Source organism: Phoca vitulina, unplaced genomic scaffold (genome assembly GCF_004348235.1).
Source record: "Phoca vitulina isolate PV1807 unplaced genomic scaffold, GSC_HSeal_1.0 scaffold7, whole genome shotgun sequence".
NCBI classification, from domain to species: domain Eukaryota; kingdom Metazoa; phylum Chordata; class Mammalia; order Carnivora; family Phocidae; genus Phoca; species Phoca vitulina.
In genome coordinates, this window is record NW_022589710.1 from 3,887,651 (window position 1) to 3,908,021 (window position 20,371).

A 20,371-nucleotide genomic window follows, 5' to 3' on the forward strand; every position below is an offset into this window, starting at 1 on the left:
CAGAGAGAGAGAGAGAGAGAGGCAGAGGGAGAAGCAGACTCCCAAGGAGCAGGGAGCCCGATGCGGGACTCGATCCCAGGACCCTGAGATCATGACCTGAGCCGAAGGCAGACGCTTAACCATCTGAGCCACCCAGGCGCCCAGATTTGTGGTAAGTTCTAGCTTTTCATGATCTAGAATCTTTTGACACAGCTTGATGTCTGCTTACTTTTTCTCATGCTTATTGGTGTTTTAAAATTATATTTCTTTTAAAAATAAGCACCATACATTTCTCTTAGTTGCACACTAACCTACAGTATGATTTTTAGACCTGTGAGGCAGTGTTAATTTGCAAAATTGTTTGGTAGCAAAAATAAAACTGTTTTTTCCATCTCTAATTTATGAACACCTTTCAGATTTAAGGACTGGACATAGGTAGATATTGCCCTATAGATCTTTTGCATTTATATGCCACTACTTTATTTTTGTCAGTGAATTTTACATTTCACAAAAAAGCATCCAACATTTATTTAATACATTTCTTAATATGTAATGCTAGGTTATGATTGCTTAATATTTAATTCTCATTTGTGATTAATTTTTCTACATATTTCATGTTATAACAAAAGATAAATTAAAATGTATATTTGCTTTATCTTATATGCCAAATAATTTACTACATTTCATCAATCTAAGATGACTTCAGTTGTTAGATGCACCATTATTATATATCACTAATAAAAAAAAATTTACTCCAGTTGTGAAATGTCATTGAACATAAGTTTCATACACATGTAGAAATGTTAAAATATGAAAATATGTGCATCTTACAGTTAAGGAATTGTGGTAATATTAGAATATATATAATTAGAATATAACTAAACAGTTATTGTTTTGTCTGAAACATTCAAAATATATTTAAACATATGATCTCATTTGTTTTCACAAAATATAGTACTCATTAAGATAAAACTTAGGTTTCCTTTTATGTACTGGAAAAATTAAGTAAACTTGTGAAATAGAAAGAAAAAAATCCTTTAATCTGCTATGAACTCAAAACATTTCTTGTATTTTCTTAATTGCTGTTCCTGGAGTATTAGAAATATTTGAAATTGGATTCTGTACTGGAAATATTTCCAAATTTAGCTTTGGTTATACTGAGGCAGGCATATTTTTATATATATTATATCCAAGTGAGAATTTACTTCATTTGAATTTATATCTTTTATGATGGTAAATACACACATTAACATTCCAATTAGGATTCTTTCCTTGGCCTTTCACCATAGTATATATTACTGTATATTTACTTTGAGAATTTCTTTGTAATAACACTAATGATGTCAAGTATTTGTATTGGTTTGCAGTGGATCACTCTGCTGCCCCAGTTTATTTGCATAGTCATACATAGCTCCCAAACTGGAGACAAGAATTCAGTGACACAAAACAAATCTTTATAAAGTGAATCTAAATATGGGGAAAAACAGTATTTATCTACATGGGAATTTCTCAAATGTGTGTTATTATAAAAGTGAATTCCCCCTCTGAATAAATGATATTTGGTTTTCTTATTAGCATAGTAGTTTGAACAGCTGCACAAAACTCAAATAAAAATTTAAAAGTCTCAGATCCAAATTTTGTTTTCAGATTAACAGGTGCAGAAGATCCCAGGATATACAGTTTTGTCTGAAGGAAGCATTTTGTTTGGGATACATATCTATTAGATTTGCTGTGAATAATATGCAAATAGTAAGTACTTCTACAGGTATAAGTTTTCACATGTGTTAGATTAATATGATTAAGAGGGAAAAAAGCTAGCCCTCGTGAGTGGGCAATATGAATACTTGTAACAAGGAAGTCACTGATCACCAGAGAGCTGATCCAGGTGCTATCAAAGCAGAATTTCATATTTTTGTGTGTATGAGTGTGTTTTAAAGAAAAGTTGATTCTTGAAGAGAGTAAAGCTTCAGTGAATGTTGTTTGTCTTTTCTGTATAGAAAAGGGAGATCTAATCATTTGGGGAGTATAAAGGATTTGGCTCTAAAGACAAGAATTCCTTCTTGAATTTGACTATTGATTTTTGGCTTCTGTAAAACGGTTATAGTACTGTATGTGTAATTTGCTACAAAGGATCATTGCTTAGAGTATGTAACAACACAATAGCAGTATAACAGTGATATCTCTATTATGTATAATATGGTAAAATACATTTTATTTTATTTTTTGAGAGAGAGCGAGAGAGAGATGGAGGAGGGGCAGAAGGAGAGGGAGAGAGAGAATCTTGTAGGGTCCACACCCAGTGCGGAGCTGTTGCCAGGCTTGATCTCATGACCCTGGGATCATGACCTGAGCTGAAATCAAGAGTCCACTTAACCGAATGAGCCACCCAGATGCCCAAAATACATTTTAAATATAATTTATAAAATGTGTTAAATAGATCACTTTAAATATTTAAATTAATTTTATCCTATGTTTATCTATAAATGTTTGCATTTTGTGATTATTTAAGGTTTATTTAAAAGTTATGAATTGTACAAAACTTTGATTTTATTCTGGCTGCCTTTTTGTGCCTTTCCTCTTAAATGTTAGCAAAATTGACCAAGAAAAACATAAAACAATCCCCTGAATCAGTTGATTTTTCCTTCTTACACTGACCACCAATTTCCTAAGCATTTGGGGTAATCCTCTCTCTTCCTGTGTCTCCTCACATTGTTTTTCTCTCCTTGGCACTATTCTTAAGTAATTCATTCTTTCATTCTCTCATTCATCTTTTCAACAAATATTTATCAGTGATGCAACATGTCAGCCATAGGATACAGAGATGAATGAGGCAGACATAGATCTTGCTGTCATGGACTTTCTGTTTTGTGGCAAAGAGACAACTAAATAATTTAATTCCAGAGTATGTGAGAGATGCCATAAAAGGGAATTGTGCTATGCTGTGCAAGCACATAATACAAGAGATACCTAACTAAGGTTGAAGAATTTGGGAAAAGCTTTATTTCTTGTTGACATCCCCATTATTTGATCCTTAATAAGTTTCTATTTAATTAGACATTTCTGATTATATTAGACTCCTATGGCTGCTATAACAAGTTATTGCTAATTTATTGGCTTGTAACAACAGAACTTTATTTTCCTATAATTCTGGAGGCCAGAAGTTCAAAATGGATCCAAAAAACTGGGCCAAAACTAAGGTATCAGCAAGGTCATACTCCCTAGAGAGCCTGTATTGGAAAATCTGCTTTCTTGCCTTTTCTAGCTTCTAGAGATGCATTCCTTATATTCTTTGGCCCATGGCTCTTTCCTCCACCTTCAAGGCCAGAAACATGGTCACATCACCTCTCCTCTTCTGTTAGCAAACTCCCTCTGCCTCCTTCATATAAAGATGCTGGTGATTACATTTAGGGTCTATCTGGATAATGCAGTGTAATCTCCCTAATTTAAAATTAACTTAATCACCTCTGTGAAGTTCCTTTTGCCATATAAAATATAAATATAGATACATACATATAAAAATATTCACAGGTTCCAGGGATTAGGACATGGATATTTTGGGGGCTAATATTTAGCCTACTGCACTGGCCCATCAAAAATTAGTATTTATAAGTAATTGTCTGAACATTTAATCTAAGAAAGGTCTTGTAAATTCTGTGATCAGATATTTTGTAACTTATTTTTGGAAAAGAAGACCATTCTTTATAAAGTACTAAATCTTTATGCTTTTAGTAAAGTAATGAAATTATATTTTATAATATTGTAAGGTGTTTTGTATGTAACTCAAGAAAGCTGGCCTACTTTGGCTTAACTACTGGAGGTATAGTGAAAGTATGTAGACAGGATTTGAACCTCTGAATCTCCTGCCTGTCTGATAAAGCAGTTGCAGCCCTCCTTGTCCATTCTAACCTGAGTCCCATGTGCATGAAAAGAAATTAATTACTCATTTGGCTTTGAAATGCTCACATCTCTATCTCTGGAGAACAAAGCTGTACTTCATATGTATCATAGGACTACTGTGTCCCAAATAGTGGGCAGGCTTAAGCAGCCTGTTCCTTAGTTCCTTCTGGGTTCTTCTTCTAGCGTTGTTGAGTGTGGAAAACAATGCCTCTTCTATTAGGAAAGGGGACCTATCAGGCACAGGAAATTCTAAAGAGAGTATTTCAAGAGAAAAGTGATTCAAGAGGGCCAAGAGTATGTTTACCTGGGTCCAGCTATCTTTAAAATGTCTTTATTCTTTCCAACAGAAACTTTACCTTTTAGTACAAAAGCCTACTCATGTTGATTCTGTTAACCATAGTTCTATTTTTTCCCTTCTAGGCCTAGGGAAAGAGTGGAATGAGGTGATGGGAAGAGAAAATTTTTAGGACTTTCAGATGATATGGTATGTACTCAAAACTTGTGATTGCCTAGGGGTAAAGTAGAATATAAAGAAATGAAAGTCCAGATCACATGAAGGAATCAACATTTTTGACTAGCAGCTGATAGCATAGAAAATTAGAGTGGAGATAATGCCTGAGATAAGTGAGCTGATAATTATTGAGTACCCATTATCTTCCAGAAAATCTGCTGGATTTTTTTTCCTTCAATGGTTCTGTTTGGGTAGTAAATTCTCTTTACTGTAGAAGGAACTGAGGATGAGAAAAGTAAACTGATTTTCCGAAGTATTTCACTTAGTAAATGGCAGTGCTTGTATTTAAAGTCTAGTTTCTCGGAAGCCAAAATCCATTGTCATTTTGATACCGCACCTTTTCAGGGTGCCTGAGTTTATCACAAAACTACATGGAAGAGACTGGGAAAATAACTTAAAATGTCAAATCATTCTCCTATAAAGGATTTTGCCACAGCTGTGGAAATATGCCCTGAGGGTGTATGATAGAATGTGAACCAGATCCATGGAAAATACATCTTGACTCTGCTCTTTTGCTTTCCCTGCTGAATCCCTAGTAGGAAATGAATGTCTGTTTCTTTTCTGTAGATATTGATATTTTTCAGTGTTGATATTCACAGCGTTGTTTTCCCCCCCATAGAATTATCTCATGTAAGTGATATTTCTTTTAAATTTGGGGTAAATTTTAATAAGATTAGTTCTGAGTTTGCTCTTCTAACTAACACAACCTGAGTAGGTATAAGTTAAATTACTTTGGCTGCTCCCAAAATGTGATCAGCTATTAATAAGTGGTCTGCAGATTTTCTTTTTTTAGCTGAAAGATTGGGATTCTCTCATTCCCTTCCTGAAAATTAGAAAAGCTCTTCTGATTTCATTTGCATGTTGAGATTTTCTATTATGACTTGTATTCAATTTAACACACTAAAATATGAAGCAAATCTGTTCATTTAATCTGCTGATGCCTGAGCCAGTATCTCTGCAGCAAGAGATATCGTTCCTTCTTGTGTGCATGTGCTCAAGAGCAATTGTTTGACTATAGCTTTTATTAATATAAATCAACATCTACAAAAAAAGCCTCCTTTATTCCTGCAATTCATATTTATATAAATAGAAAAGTAATGGATTTCGAAAAGAGTCCAATAGGTTTGAGCTTCTAGAATTATCCCAAGAGTATAGGCAGGATTGAAATATTTCAAGGTGTTTTGGAATGGGGTGTTGATAAAATATTTCCATGTTTGCCGAGTGCCTCTGAGCTGGCGGATTCATACTAATAAAGGCAGAAGCCAGGAATAGTTATAATACGCTTAATTAACTCTAAGCTTATTTAATGCTATGGTCCAGATGAACTCTAGATAGGGAGACATAATACATATAGCTCATTAAAAAATAATTTCGACTTCTCTAATCTATATTTGCATAAAGTTCAGGTCCTTGTCCTGAAGGTATTAATTATTTTCTAATATTATTGTTGAAAAATGGATTCCCATGAAAAAATGGTAATTAGAGGAATGCTAGCTAACATAATTCAATTTCACATAACATACTCATGCCAGTTATACCATACGATGCCTTTGTTTTGAGGAAACACCCTTTTAAAAGAGGTTTTTAATAATAATAATAATAGTAATAATAATAATAAACATTTGTATAAATGAGCTCCTGACTGAGAGCCATTAAAAAAAACAATAAACAAAATTAACCTATTTGTCTCTGTTTATATAAATTGGAAAGGTACTTGCTAGAGCCTTTGTGTTTCCATAGGGAATAGGTTATTTTTGCTTTCATCGTATTTTAGAACTCATTTTCTTAAGGATAGTACATGTTATTTTGAGAAAATGTATGCAGAGAATTAAAGAATCTGATTAACTCTTATATTTGATGAAATCTCACATGACATGCTTCTGGAATTTTATGGTGAATTGCTAACAGTGAACAATTCTAGAAATCAACATTCTAGCAAAGAAGCTATAATAGCGTACTAAATAAGAAACAGCAACTTGAGCTGAATGTGCTATGGGAACTTTCTCTTCTAATTTTATGCATGGTATATATTTCTTAAAATGTTTTCTCTATTCCATATGTATATATTAGGGCTATTTTATGTAAAGGCACAGGTCAGTAGCCCTATCCAATATCCTTAATATTTATAAACGAAGTAAGAAAAGCTGGAGAAGTGGACAGGAAAGATTACAAAGGAGTAGTAGAGGGGAAGCCAGCATTCAGCACTCACCTGCCTGTTCTTGGGGCTGTGCTGTGTGCCTAACCCGTATTTACCTGATTGCACTGGATGGTTATATTTTAACCCTATTGCCATTTGCCAGGTTGTAAATAGCAGACCAATCTAGGTGTGGTTTGTACTGTATCTTATTCCAAATATTTATTTACTTTTGTATTGCTGAGGCCTTTCTGGATTATACTGCTTAATTTATTTCTTGTTTTTTAGACTATGCAGAAAAAAAGAGAAAACTTTAAGACAACAAATAGTATTTATTTGTATTTCCTTTAATTTCATATTTTGGACCTGTAGCTCCTTTCCATGTTTCCCCAATTACTTTAGGACCTCTGGCATAACTTTTTTTTTTTTTTTTTTGAGAGAGGCAGGGGAGGGGCAGAGGGGAAGGAAGAGAAAGAATCTCAAGCAGTCTCTACACTAAGTGCAGAGTTCGACGCAGCACTCCATCTCACAACCCTGAGATCGTGACCTGTCAAAATCAAGAGTCAGACGCTTAACCACCTGAGCCACCCAGGTGCCCCATCTGGCATAACTTTATTTCTTCTCCTTCCTGCTCTGGTTCTTGCTTCATATTTCAAGGTAATATATACTGCTAAAATAGTGCCCACACAATCCTTCCAAGGAACTTTGTTGCTGATATCGTGACAGTCTCGTAATGATAATCATACAAATTAAGTTATGCTGATGCTCAACTGAACTGAAGCTGCTCCACTGTGGCAAAACTAGTCACTGTTGATGCTGAGGAAGCTCCATGTGGCCATCCTGCTTCATGTTCAGGGGCAGCAAAGCTCTTTCTGTCACTTTTGTGGTGTGCTGGATACATGTGTTCCATGGTGTAGCTGCTTCATTCTCTTAATATCTGTGGAAATTTTGGTGAAAATAGGTTTTGTTTTCTCCTGAAGCCAGTTGCCCTAGAATACAGATGCGAGACTAAGACTGGGCTGAAGAATAAAGTACCTTTTCATAACTGCCTCTTCTTTCTTACTTGAAACATCATTCTCAAATTGAGCTGTCATGCCTCATTTTTTGGGATAAAGGATTTTCTAGTGGGGAATCCAATGAAACATATTCCTGGTTTGCTCACGTAACTAGTTCTCTGGGAAGTTTTAATAACACCTCGTTTCTCTCCTAATATGTAGTTCATGTGCTATAAAGCTGTTGTGCCATACCAGATCTTACAGTGTTATGCCAGTTCCATTTAACTAATGTTATTGTTATCAGGATATGGGGCTAGGCCTTGTAGAAAATGAGGTATTTGAGTATGTTCTTATAGAATTTCTTTTGTGCATGTTGTTTAGAGATAGTTCACTTTAGCTCAGGACATTTCTGCCATTTTTAGATTAGGTATGTTATGTGATCCTTGACTTCCAGGGAGCAGCCCTGTAGTGTATGGATGGGGCAGAGTTTAGTCATCTGAGAGTTAATACTGCAACAAGGTGCAGGAGGATGTCTAAGTGCTAAGACAGAGGTACAGAGAAAATATCTAAGGTCAAGGCTGTGTATACTTGAAGTCACAAAGATAGGAAGCAAAGAGTTAGAAGTACCATTCTGACTAATATGAGGCTTTTGAGACAAGCAGGGAGGTTGTTGTCTGTAAAGCTCAGATAAGCAACTAATCAATATGGCAAAGGGTAGCTTATTAATAGTAACAGATAGGATTTTTCTGGACAGTGACACATATGAGACTGTCAATAGTGATGAATATGAGCCAATGCATGTTGAGAACAGAGGGAAGCTTCAGACAAGGTCTCCCTGGCAACAATCGAAGGGAGGTCCTTTATCTAAAGTAGTGAAGGCAGTTTGTGTTTGTTTGTTCCTTTTTTTCCTCCTGAATACAAACTTGTCTGATGAAAGTGCTATATGGACTTTATAAAAAGAAAATTTGGGTATCTAAAATTTAGGCAGAGGCAAATCAACCTCAGATTAAGGATATGCATTTATCCACACCCAGAGATCAAATTTAGTCATGTAATAATGAAAGTATATTTACCAAATGGGGCTTTTAGAAGCTGGAGGGCCCAGAATGGAAGTTGCCTCTTCTGTAAGGGAAAACATGAGGCAGACAATAATCTTACTGTTGATAAAAACTTAAACCTCTTTTTATGAGTAGCATCTTCTCATCTATATTTAACACCAAAGAAAAAATAAACCCCTACCTTTTGTGTAGTGTGTGTTGGTGCTAGAAATATCTCAAAGCTTGCTTGGAAAATAAAATAAAATGTGTAGGGGTACCTGGGTGGCTCAGTTGTTAAGTGTCTGCCTTCGGCTCAGGTCATGATCCCAGGGTCCTAGGATCGAGCCCCACATCGGGCTCCCTGCTCCGCGGGAGGCCTGCTTCTCCGTCTCTCACTCCCCCTGCTTGTGTTCCCTCTCGCGCTGTCTCTGTCAAATAAATAAATAAAATCTTTAAAAAAATAAAATAAAATAAAATGTGTAAAAACGTCCACTGTGTGCCAAGTATTGTGCTAAATAACACCTTAGGGATAGAGAAGGTGTGGAAGATACTTTGTAAAATGTATCTGTGCTTACATTCTAACCTTGGAGACAGGAAGATTGTATCATCCAAAGATGGTCACAACCATATTTCCCATCTATGTGCTTTTCTGTAATATGGTTTTGCCACTCTCTCATCAAGTTGTGGAGTTTGTTTCTCTGCTCCTTGAATCTGAGCAGGCTCCATATCTGCTTTGGCTAATAGTTTATGGTGAAAGAGATGCTGTGCATAGTTGGGGGTCAATGAATATCTGCTCAATCCTGTAGAAGGGTGATTCTGGGAGAAGTGAAAAAGTCACTTCTTTGAACATTTTAATTCTGCAAGGTGAGGCCTTCAAGGCAGGATTTATCAGTTGGTTGAAGTCTGAGAGTTAAAGAAGAGCAAATATTGGTTTGCAGATATGGTAGAGACCATTTAATGTCATTTGTGTTTTGGTGTGAACATTGCTTTTTTTTATGCTAGTAGTTTAACATACTTGTTTTTATTTATCTTAATGAACTAAGAGGACACTAACATATCCAAGACAGAGATGATACTATTTTAATGTCACATTTCTCTGGTAGGCTAAGTACTACTTGGGGATATTGACCCATGATGGAGAAAAATCAGAGGTAATAGTATCAACAGTTAAGATAAAGGAGGTAGAACAGATGAAAGTGATTTTGAGGATTTAGGGCTATGATCCTGGTTATATTCCAGAGAAAAATAGACTTGTAAGTTTTTCCATTACAAACAAATGTATCCTCTTTATCTTTCCCACTGCTTTATAAAGGTCCTTCTGGGTGGTAAGAAACAAGCATGTTTGGATCTCCACTCCTGATAGGAGTTCATTGTAGGTTTACAGAAAAAGAAGGGAAGCCCAAGAAGCTGCTTCAGCAACCATATATCCAGGCCTTCAGAAGTTCTTTGTGCCTAGAACTTTTAATTATCCTGTTAGAGGCAAGGGTCCATTGTCCCCATTTTTAGTCACTGCTGTTCCATTTATTTGTGTCCATGTCTTGCTTTTCTATTTTTACCTCCTGGCTTTTGCTTACTCATGGTATCCACTTTCTCATGGCTCTTGCTTATTTATTTGTGTGAGTCTCTTAAATTCCTTTACTCTCTGCTCCTTCTCTAATTGGGTTGGGTAGTCACTATCAATTTTAGTAAGACCTTATAATACTCAAGGTGGCCAGCTTTTGGTAGTTTATTCAGCAGGAGACAATGGGTATGGACAAAATTCAGTTTCATGGTCAGTTCTCCAGAAATCCACTATGCAGTTCATTAATTATTCTCAGGTGGTATATTCTGATTTTAAAATATGATAAAACTGAGTATCTACTGATGTGGAAATGTTTGGGTTCAGAGCAGATGGCCAAGGAAGAATTCTTGAAACATCTTAGGTGCAAAAAGATGGTTTTATTAAAGCCCCGGGGGCAGGACCCATGGGCACAAAGGGCTGCTCTGGGATTGTGAGGAGCAACTGATTATATACTATGTTGTTGGGTGAGATAAAGACAAGAGAAGTTTCCAAAAGGATTTTCATATGTTAAAGAATGCTCACAGGATCTTGGAGGCCTAGCTATTGTCAAGCTAAGATTATTTTTCTCTCTAGCAAAGCATTAACATTAAAATAGTCGGGAGTTCCTGGAGGAAAGTTATACTCTGCCTGCCTCAAGTATTTGTCAATGGACTGCAGGTAATAAGGAAATTTAGTTTGATCTGCATTTCCTTTTTGCCTTTTTTTCCCCTTCATCATTTACTATCTGGCAGGAAAGGTAGGAAGGAAAAAGACTCTTTAAAGAGGTAAAATTCTGAAGTCACCATGTCACCTTTTTTTGCTTTGCTTAAGAGTCTGGCAATCCTTACACAGAAGCCCTGAATGGTATCTGAATTTATACTATTTAAATGAATGTGTACATTTTGTTGAAGTCAGTAAATATTTACTATGGTATACTGTATTTATTAAATATTATTTTAAATCTCTCACCTTTTGCATGTGTCTCTTCATTGTTAACAATATTATTGAGAGATCAAAAGGGTTATCTCTGAGGGTAGAGTAAGATTTCTAATGATTGGCTAGTACTTTTCAAGGCAGGAATATTCTTATTTTAGCACTTGGCTCCTCTATTGTAAACTGTGCATTTGAAAGAATCAGCCCACAGCAGGGGAGAGTTGACATTCTTTCATTTTTTGGTGCATCAGGTATAGGAAGATGAAGGACAGCATCAACACTTCCATGCTGTCATTATTGATGAATTCAATACCATCTGGAGAGCTGGCTCTGGCAGTTACTCTGTAAGACTTGCTAACCAAAGCCCTTTTTTTATACATCTGGAGAGAGCTCTAAGAAGAAATTACTGATTGAAAAGGAGTGAGTGGCATATTTCCTGGAATATTTTTTAATAGGGTTGAGAAGGATTCAAGTTTAGTCTGTTTTCTTCAATCCGTTTTATTTAATACCAGGAAAATATATTACATGCATCCTGGGTACACGTGTAATAATATTTCCTTTTCAACTGGAGACTTTTCCTACCACCTGCCTCTGAACTTATTCAGACATCATATCTGTTACATACTAGAATCTGGGGTTAAAAAATGAGTAAGAAGTCATCTAAGTAAAGCTGAGAATAGTCTAAAAAAAGTGGAGACAAAGGTAAGCAGATAAGTACGTTGATGTGCTATGCCTGATAAAGATGAACACAGAAAGTGGTGGAAACATAAAGGGTGGAGTGAGAAAAGGACTTAAAGTCACTTGGGAGCTTGTTTGGAGGTTCTAGCAGGGGAGTGCAGCTACTCCTATACCCTTGACCGAAAAACAGTCCTCCTCTATCGGGGAAGGTCGTCCTCTTTGACCAAGCGCGCAGCTTCGGGAGGGATGCACGTGGAGTGGTGAGGGAGGAAGGGGACAACCGCCTAACCAGCCAGATCAGCCGAATCAACCCTGGCGATCAATGGGGTGACAGATGTCGCAGCCAGATCGCCCTCACATTCACTTAAAGACATTTGGGAGGGATTTCAGACAGTAGATGGATTTTGAACTGAGAACTGACAGATATATGGTCTTCATTCATTGAGCACTTATTAAATGCTATGTATTATACTGGGTGTTTAATGTATTACCCTTATCATATTCAGGAGCTGGTATTTTATTTTTATACGATAGATTGTTATTGAGATAAAGAGACTATGTTAAAGAGTTTAGTTCATAAGCCTAAATCTACATAGCTAGTAAGTAATGTAGCCGGTATTCAAACTCAGCTCTTCTTCATTCCAAAGTCTGTGCTCTTAATGATTTCACTGTACCAGCTTGTGGTGATCGTGGTCGTGGGGTGCGTCTGTGTGTCTGTTTGTCTTTGCTTATGTATGTATATTTGTGGGCGTAAATGAAACATGGAAATCAAATGAGGTATATGAGTAGATGAGTCAGGCTTGTCAAAACAAGACTAAGTTATCCAACATTAACATTATTATAAATTAGGGGTAACTGAGTTATTAGAAGAAATAAGAAGAGGCTGTTTCATGAAGGGACTCACATTTCATGTCCCATTGGTAGTGAGGTATCTTTGAAGATGTTTAAATAGGATATTCCTATGACAATATTTGCTTAAGAAAGATAATTTGGGGGCATAACAGAATAGGAAGACAAGTAAATAATTTCAGCAGTCCAGGATAAAAGGTGAAGCATAAACTTAAGACTGAGGCAGTAGGAATAGAAAAGAAAAGATAGTAGATAAGAGAAATATTAAAGAGGTAGCAGTTTTAGGGCATGATAAACATTTAAAAATGTAGAGATCGGATGGGCAGGAAGAGAGCTGACTTCTTCTGGCTTAGTTGACATGTGCATGGTGGGATCAGTTATAGAGCATAGAGAATAAGGAATCAGGAGAAAAAAATATATCGGTATTGGTGTGGTGGAGGAGAATGAAGAAATCAGTAATGAAAATATTGAGTTTGAGAAATCTGAGAAACATTTAGGAGCTGAAATAAAGTTCAGGGTTGGATAGGGAAGTGAACTGGAGGAAGGTGGTTGGGAATTTTCAACATATGGGTATTCTAGTGAGACCATGTAGAGATGCCTCCGAAGACCTGTGAAGTTTGGTTTGAATGGTTTTTGATATAGGAGAGGTAGAAGTCAGTTAATAGATACAAAAGTTGGTTTATTATAGAAGTTAGTTAATGTATATAAACGCTTATTTTCACAGGGTATCTAAATACTTAGAAATAAATAAATTATGCCTCCCTCTGTGCTAGGGAGATAAACAAGATTAAGAGTACACTAATTTTGCAGTTAGCCCTTATTCTTCATCTGTCCTTACATATATATCCCTTTGCCTTGTGACTTTAAAGTTACTCTTATTAAAACATAGAGTTTATTTCTCTGCTCATTGATTCTAAGTTCAGCTGTCGTAATTTGATTCAGCCAATGGGCCAGCAGGTGTGATGAATGAGGAGGCTTGAAAATGCACAAGTGCAGTGACATTTCTGCCTTCACCCCTCTGCCTTTGCCATCAGAACACAAACAGCATAGCCACCTGGATGATGGTGAGAGATGCATGAAGCACAACTGAGTTGCTCTAGCCAACGTCCAGCTAATCCATATGTATAAGCCCCAAACTGGCAGCTGGCTGAGCCTCAGATGTGTAGGTGAGCTCATGTGAAACTAGAAGAGTTATCTGGTTGAGTCCAACCTAAACCATCTACTTATGAAGCTGTGAGCTAAATACATGTTTACTGCTATAGGCCACTGATGCTTTCTGTTTATTTGTTTCACAGCATTATGGTGGAAACAGATAACTGATATGGGCAGGAAAAGGTGAAATTGCTTTGTTATTAGATCCGTAGGGGTCATGGAGTCCTGAAAATAATCGTAATTCTCTACTTACCTCAGCTTGACATAGTTATAGTCAAGAGTCATCATGAAGAGGAGAGCCATTGCCAAAATTTAATGATTTTGAATATATCAGATAGCAAAACAGATTCAGTATAGACTATGGGATAGTTTTGTTTAAAAAAACCCACAGCTTTCTGTCAAAGGAGCATAGTCCCAGTATCATATTCAAACTCAAGGCTGATTATGACTTGAGTATTTTTTGAAGGACTGCTTTCATGTGATTTGTAATGATTACAGGGATTAACACCACGTGTCTTCTCAACCATGCTGACTTTGTTCTCTCTAAGCACAGATATTACTTTTTGAAAACCAGAGCACATATGATGAACCCATACCTAGATATATTCCCAAGTTAACATACAATTTATAGTGTAATTTATGGGTATGGAAATAGTGGGGATTTCACGACAGATAAAAAATAAGATGACAATGTGGTAAGTAGTGTAAAGTGGGGAGTGTTATGCTTAGATGTAGGTTGGTAAGCACTTTTCCCCCATATTGACCGTGCATTTTTTTTTAAGATTTTATTTATTTATTTGACAGAGAGAGAGACAGTGAGAGAGGGAACACAAGGGGGAGTGGGAGAGGGAGTGGGAGAGGGAGAAGCAGGCTTACCGCCGAGCAGGGAGCCCGATGCGGGGCTTGATCCCAGGATCCCGGGACCACGACTGAGCGGAAGGCAGATGCTTAACAACTGACCCACCCAGGCACCTCGTGCATTTTTTATATGAAATTTTTTTTTGACCTGACTGAGGATTAAGTATATGTAACAGCCTTCCTGGTATAGACTCACAAATTTTTATGTGTTTTTTTTTTCCCTAAAAAAAACCCCTCAATACATACACATATTAAAAATAATTGGATATTGTAAGTCAAGGTAACATCTCATACATCCAGGCCTATGTTGACAGATATAGTCTCATCTTGATTCTTATTTTCCTGTATTCTCTCTTATATCCTCTTTTAACAAAAAGTCAAACTGGACAAAACAAAAGCTAAATGCCTATTCATTGCTGTTTTAGTTTCCCTTCTCTCTCATTCTCTCTCCCTAGGCTTATTCTCCACTTCTCTGTTTCCCACAGTTAAAAATATAAAAAAGCATGGAGTACCCAACATATTACAACTCAGATGTCGAAAAGCTTATTGAAACCTAACTGGAAAGCTTATGAAGTATTATTATGTTTTTTTTATGTCACTTCACTTTTCCCTCTGCTCTGAACTTCTAAGTTCCTCAATCATACTTTTTCCTTTAATCTTTCTTATTTTTGAAGTTTTTAAAATATTTTAAAATATTTTTATTGATGTATAGTTGACACACAACGTTATGTTAGTTTCAGGTGTACATCATAGTGATTTGACCACTCTATACATTACTCTATGCTCACCACTGTGAGTGTGATTACCATCTGTCACCATGCAACATCACAGTACTATTGACTATATTGCCTATGCTGTTACTTTTCCTCTCTGTGATTTATTTTATAACTGGAGGTTGCACTTCTTAATAACCTTCACCTATTTTGCCTATCCCTCCACACCCTCCCCTTTGGCAATTACCAGTTTGTTCTCTATATTTATGAGTCTGTTTCCATTTTTGCTTGTTTATTCATTTGTTTTGTTTTTTAGATTCCACATATGAGTGAAGCCATATGGTATTTGCCTTTCTCTGTCTGACTTGTTTCACTTAGCATAATATTCTCTAGGTCCATCCTTGGTGACACAAATGGAAAGATCTCATTCTTTTTTATGGTTAAGTAATACCCCACTATATATATGTGTATACACACACACACTTCCCACATCTTCTTTATCCATTTATCTATCTATGGACCCTTTGGTTGCTTCCATATCTTGGCTATTGTAGTGCTGCAATAAACATAGGGTTGCATATATCTTTTTAAATTGTTTTTTTGTTTTGTTTTGTTTTGGGTAAATATCCACTAGTAGAATTACTGAATTGTATAGTACTTTAGTTTTTTAAGGAACCTTCATATTTTTTTCCATAGTGATTGCACCAGTTTACATTTCCACCAACATTATGTGAGGGTTCCCTTTTCTCCACCTCTTCGCCAACACTTATTTCTTGTCTTTTTGATGCTAGCCATCCTAACTAGGTTGAGGTGATATCTCATAGTGGTTTTGATTTGCCATTCCCTGTTGATTAGTGATGTTGAACATCATTTCATGTATCTGTTGGCCATCTATATGCCTTATATGGAAAAATGTTTATTCAATTTCTCTGCCCAGTTTTTCATTGAGTTGTTTTTTTTTAGTGTTGTGTAAGTTCTCTCAATCATACATTCTTAACTCTTGCCATGTATTCAGCCACATACAATCCCTAATTCAGCTTTTCTCCTTTTACCTTTCCCTAGGTTCCTCATATGAATCTTCATGGTGTGAAGCACAATAATGTGAATGTAGAGTGTTCTAGGAGTGAGGAGATGTGACCCCTAGAAACATCATTGATCTCATGACCAAGCATTTTACAAGCTTATTTGCCCTTCCCCCTTGATATTAATGAGGAAAGCAAGGCTGAAATAGTTTAAATGATGTGTGTAAAGTCACAGGATTAATAGTTGACAAAGTAGGGGTTAGAATTTTGCTATCTCTGGCCCAGAGCCTTATTATGGATAATAACCTGATGCATGTTAAAACTAAATCTGAAAATTTGAAAAATATTGTGGATATTCTTTCCTTTCTCTTCAGAACCTAGGACATATTATCAAGGATGGATAAAATAGGGGCGCCTGGGTGGCTCAGTCGTTGGGCGTCTGCCTTCAGCTCAGGTCATGATCCCGGAGTCCTGGAATCTAGCCCCGTGTTGGGCTCCATGCTCCGCAGGAGGCCTGCTTCTCCCTCTCTCACTCCCACTGCTTGTGTTCCCTCTCTGACTGTGTCTCTCTCTGTCAAATAAATAAATAAAATCTTAAAAAAAAAAAAAAAGGATGGATAAAATAGAACTTGAGGTCTGTTGGATTCTCTTTACTGGTCAAGAGGAAAATAGTTTGGATATGCAGATATAGGTAGGAAGCAGCATCTGTTGAGTATGGGAGAAGGGGCTTTTGAATCTCAAACATTTGCTATAGGTATGGGTGTATGTACACGTTTGGAGGGAGAAGGGGCTATAGTGATATATGGGTGATCAAACGGGGATAATTTTGAGGGTCAGAGGGGATGCTAACTGGACATAATATTGAGAAATAACAGGCATAAATTGGGACAGACCTGTGCAAACTGGAATATATGGTCATTCTAGGGATTGGGAACTAGTATTCATCAGGAAAGCCCTAATAGTTTGTTGGGGTTGATAAGCATTAGGCCAGTAATTTTGCCTTTCTTCCCAAGCCCCTCATACCTATCTTCTGGGAGAAAGATCCCATATGTAGCTATTGGTTATTGCTCAAATTCATACCTGACCTTTTTTCTTCTCTCAAGTAGGTTATGAAAGAACCTGTTTTCAGCATTTAGTGACTATTCATTCCTGTAGTATAAAACCATGTCATTAATTTGATCATTATGCAGTTGATACAAGGTCTGCTTTTATTGATTACACAATTTCTTGTACCTTTGCAAATTTATCATATTTTCTGGACTTAAAGGCTTTCTCTAATATTCTCCAAAAAAATGAATTTCAACTTTTTCAAAATCCCTATTTTAACATTGTGGGTATCTGGATTCTTTTTCCTTTATTTATTTTTTCTTTTTATTTATTTGACAGAGAGAGACACAGTGAGAGGGGGAACACAAGCAGGGGGAGTGGGATAGGGAGAAGGAGGCTTCCCGCAGAGCAGGGAGCCCAATGCGGGGCTTGATCCCAGGACCCTGGGATCATGACCTGACCCGAAAGCAGACACTTAACGTGAGCCACCCAGGCGCCCCATCATTGTGGGTATCTGGATTCTTGGTGATGGGAAACTAATAGTTATGTGCTGAATTGTATTCCCTCCAGGTTCAAATGCTAAAGCCCTAAACCCTCAGTATTTCAGAATGTAACTGTATTTGTAGATAAAGTCTTTAAAGAAGTGATTAAGTTAAAATGAGGTCTTTAGAGTAGGCCCTAATCCAATGACTAGGATCCTTATACCAAGAGGAAATTAGGACACATGGAGAGACACCAGAAGTGTGTGTGTGTGTGTGTGCACAGAGGAAACACCATGTGAGAACAGTGAGAAGGCAGCCATCTGCATTCCAGTGAGAGAGATTTCAGAATGAAGATGACCCTACCAACACCTTGATCTTGGACCTCTAGCCTTCAAAACTGTGAGAAAATAATTTCTGTTGTTTATTTCATCCACTATGTGGTATTTTCTTATAGTGGCCTAGCAAACTAATCATACTTTTTCTTTCTTTTTTTCTTTTACCAATTTGTGTACTCATTTCTGTAGATCCACAAACTCCTTCCTAGCCTAGTTTTTACTGGAACAATTCTTGCTGCTCCATCCTATGTTTATCCTTGCAATGTTTTTTTTTTTTTTTTTTTTTTTTTAAGATTTTATTTATTCATTTGACAGAGAGAGTGAGAGAGAACACAAGCAGGGAGAGCAGCAGAGGGGGGAGGGAAGCAAGTTCTCCGCTGACCAGGGAGCCCAACTGGGGGCTCAATCCCAGGACCCTGGGAAGATGACCTGAGCCGAAGGCAGTCACTTAACCGACTAAGCACCCAGCCGCCCCTATCCTTGCAATGTTATTAAAGTATTCCCAGCAAGAGTAAAGCATTCAGCAAATTTATATATTCATATATTAAATAGTTCTTCTATGTATTATGGACTTGGCACTTTTCAAGCACAATGGTGGATTCCAAGATCCACCAGTAAGATTTTAAATTATTAAAAATAACAATATCTAAAGATTAGGTATAAATATTAGAACTTTTTTTTGACACCCATTATTTAGTAAACGAGAGTAATTTCATTATGGCACTAAATTTCAAGAGGAAAAAAATCCATTTATGTAAAGCAACATTTAATTTAAAATTCGATTTTAAATATAGAAATTACTGAATTCATTTAATGATTTATGTATAAGAATTAGTCTGTAGGTAGTTTATTGTTTTATACTTTAAAAAGTCAAAATTGGAGCCTCAAAGCCCCATTTCAGGAATTTTCTTATGGTGGGTGTTCCTTAAATGTCCTTTGTAAATGTGAGCATTCACCTGTCCATTGACATAGCTATAATACCAAAACCTTGATGGGGCTATCATTGCCTTGGTGAAAATAATTATTGTATGAATATTTTTTCCCCATTTTGCTCAAGATTACAAAATGAACCTTGTATCTGTCTGGTTTGGTAGTTTCAGGGATACAATGATTGTTTATTGTTGTGTTCTGCAACAGGCAAACTATGGCTAATCCTTTGGTAGTCTAGTCTAGTAGTACTTTAGCAGCCACTGGATAAAAGTGACTTTCTAAGTTAATGTTCTTTCTTATAAACAAATGTCAGAAATTAAGATAAGGAGGGAGCTTGAGGTTGGAATTTTCCTCCCATAGGAACACATCGCTTAGCTCTTATGGGTTTAGCACACTTTTAATATTTTAATGAAGGCTTTTTATGTGCCTGTGCTACTTAATATTCCAAATTAAGGTCTATTCTCCTCCTGATATGCACATGTAGCTCCCATTATGCACCATCAAGAGGAGTGTAGTAGAAAAGCCTCTATCTGCATGGAACAGCACATGCCTTAAGCACAGAAGGTCAACAATCGCGCTTTGACTAAGCTGAGGCTACTTAATGAGAGCTTCAGTGCTTCAGTAAAAAGTGTTTTACATTTTAGTCAAAGCACCAGAGTTGGATAATGATAAGTTTCAATATGTTCTCAGTCAAAAATAATTTTATAGTTTTTCTAATGTCATTCTCCACTTCCAAAAGGACAACACATGCAATCCATGATGTGAGTGTTACCTCAGGAATTTCAGAAAAGCACAGATTTAAGCTTTAATGGGTAATATAGCTTGGTTAACTGCCACAGTCTTTCCATTTAGGTCCTAATGACTTGAATTCACTCATTTTTTTACTAATGGCTGGTGGTCTACCAGTAGGAGGAAGAGAAGATAAAAATCTACATGGAAAGTTTTCAGCTAACACTTGATTAAATGAAAAAATAACTAGGGATAATATTTAAGGAAGAAAAAAAACTTAGCAATATACTGTAATATCTAAAGATGAACAAGAGAATGTGTTGGGTCAGAATACTGCTTGAGCAAATCTGATCCTTAGGAAACTCTGCATGCATTTTTATTTGCATTCCAGAGCAAACAACCAGAAATATATCTCTGCCTAATATTCTACCCATTTAATGATTTAGAGAGAACTGCTTCTATGCACTATTGTGAAAATGGAAAGTAAAATCACACACTGTATTTTAAAGTAATTAAGGAAGAGACATAAATGTCTCTGCCTTAAGAAATG

General features: G+C 36.5%; 1 long non-coding RNA gene across 1 annotated transcript in view; it reads left to right on the forward strand.

Annotated features, from left to right (window-relative positions):
* The first annotated feature begins 1,632 nt into the window (after positions 1-1,632).
* Positions 1,633-20,371, forward strand: part of LOC116632861 — a 314,976-nt gene continuing 296,237 nt past the window's right edge. The window contains exon 1 of the long non-coding RNA XR_004299511.1: positions 1,633-1,728. This is a non-coding gene — a long non-coding RNA (uncharacterized LOC116632861). The remainder of the gene's footprint in view (positions 1,729-20,371) is intronic.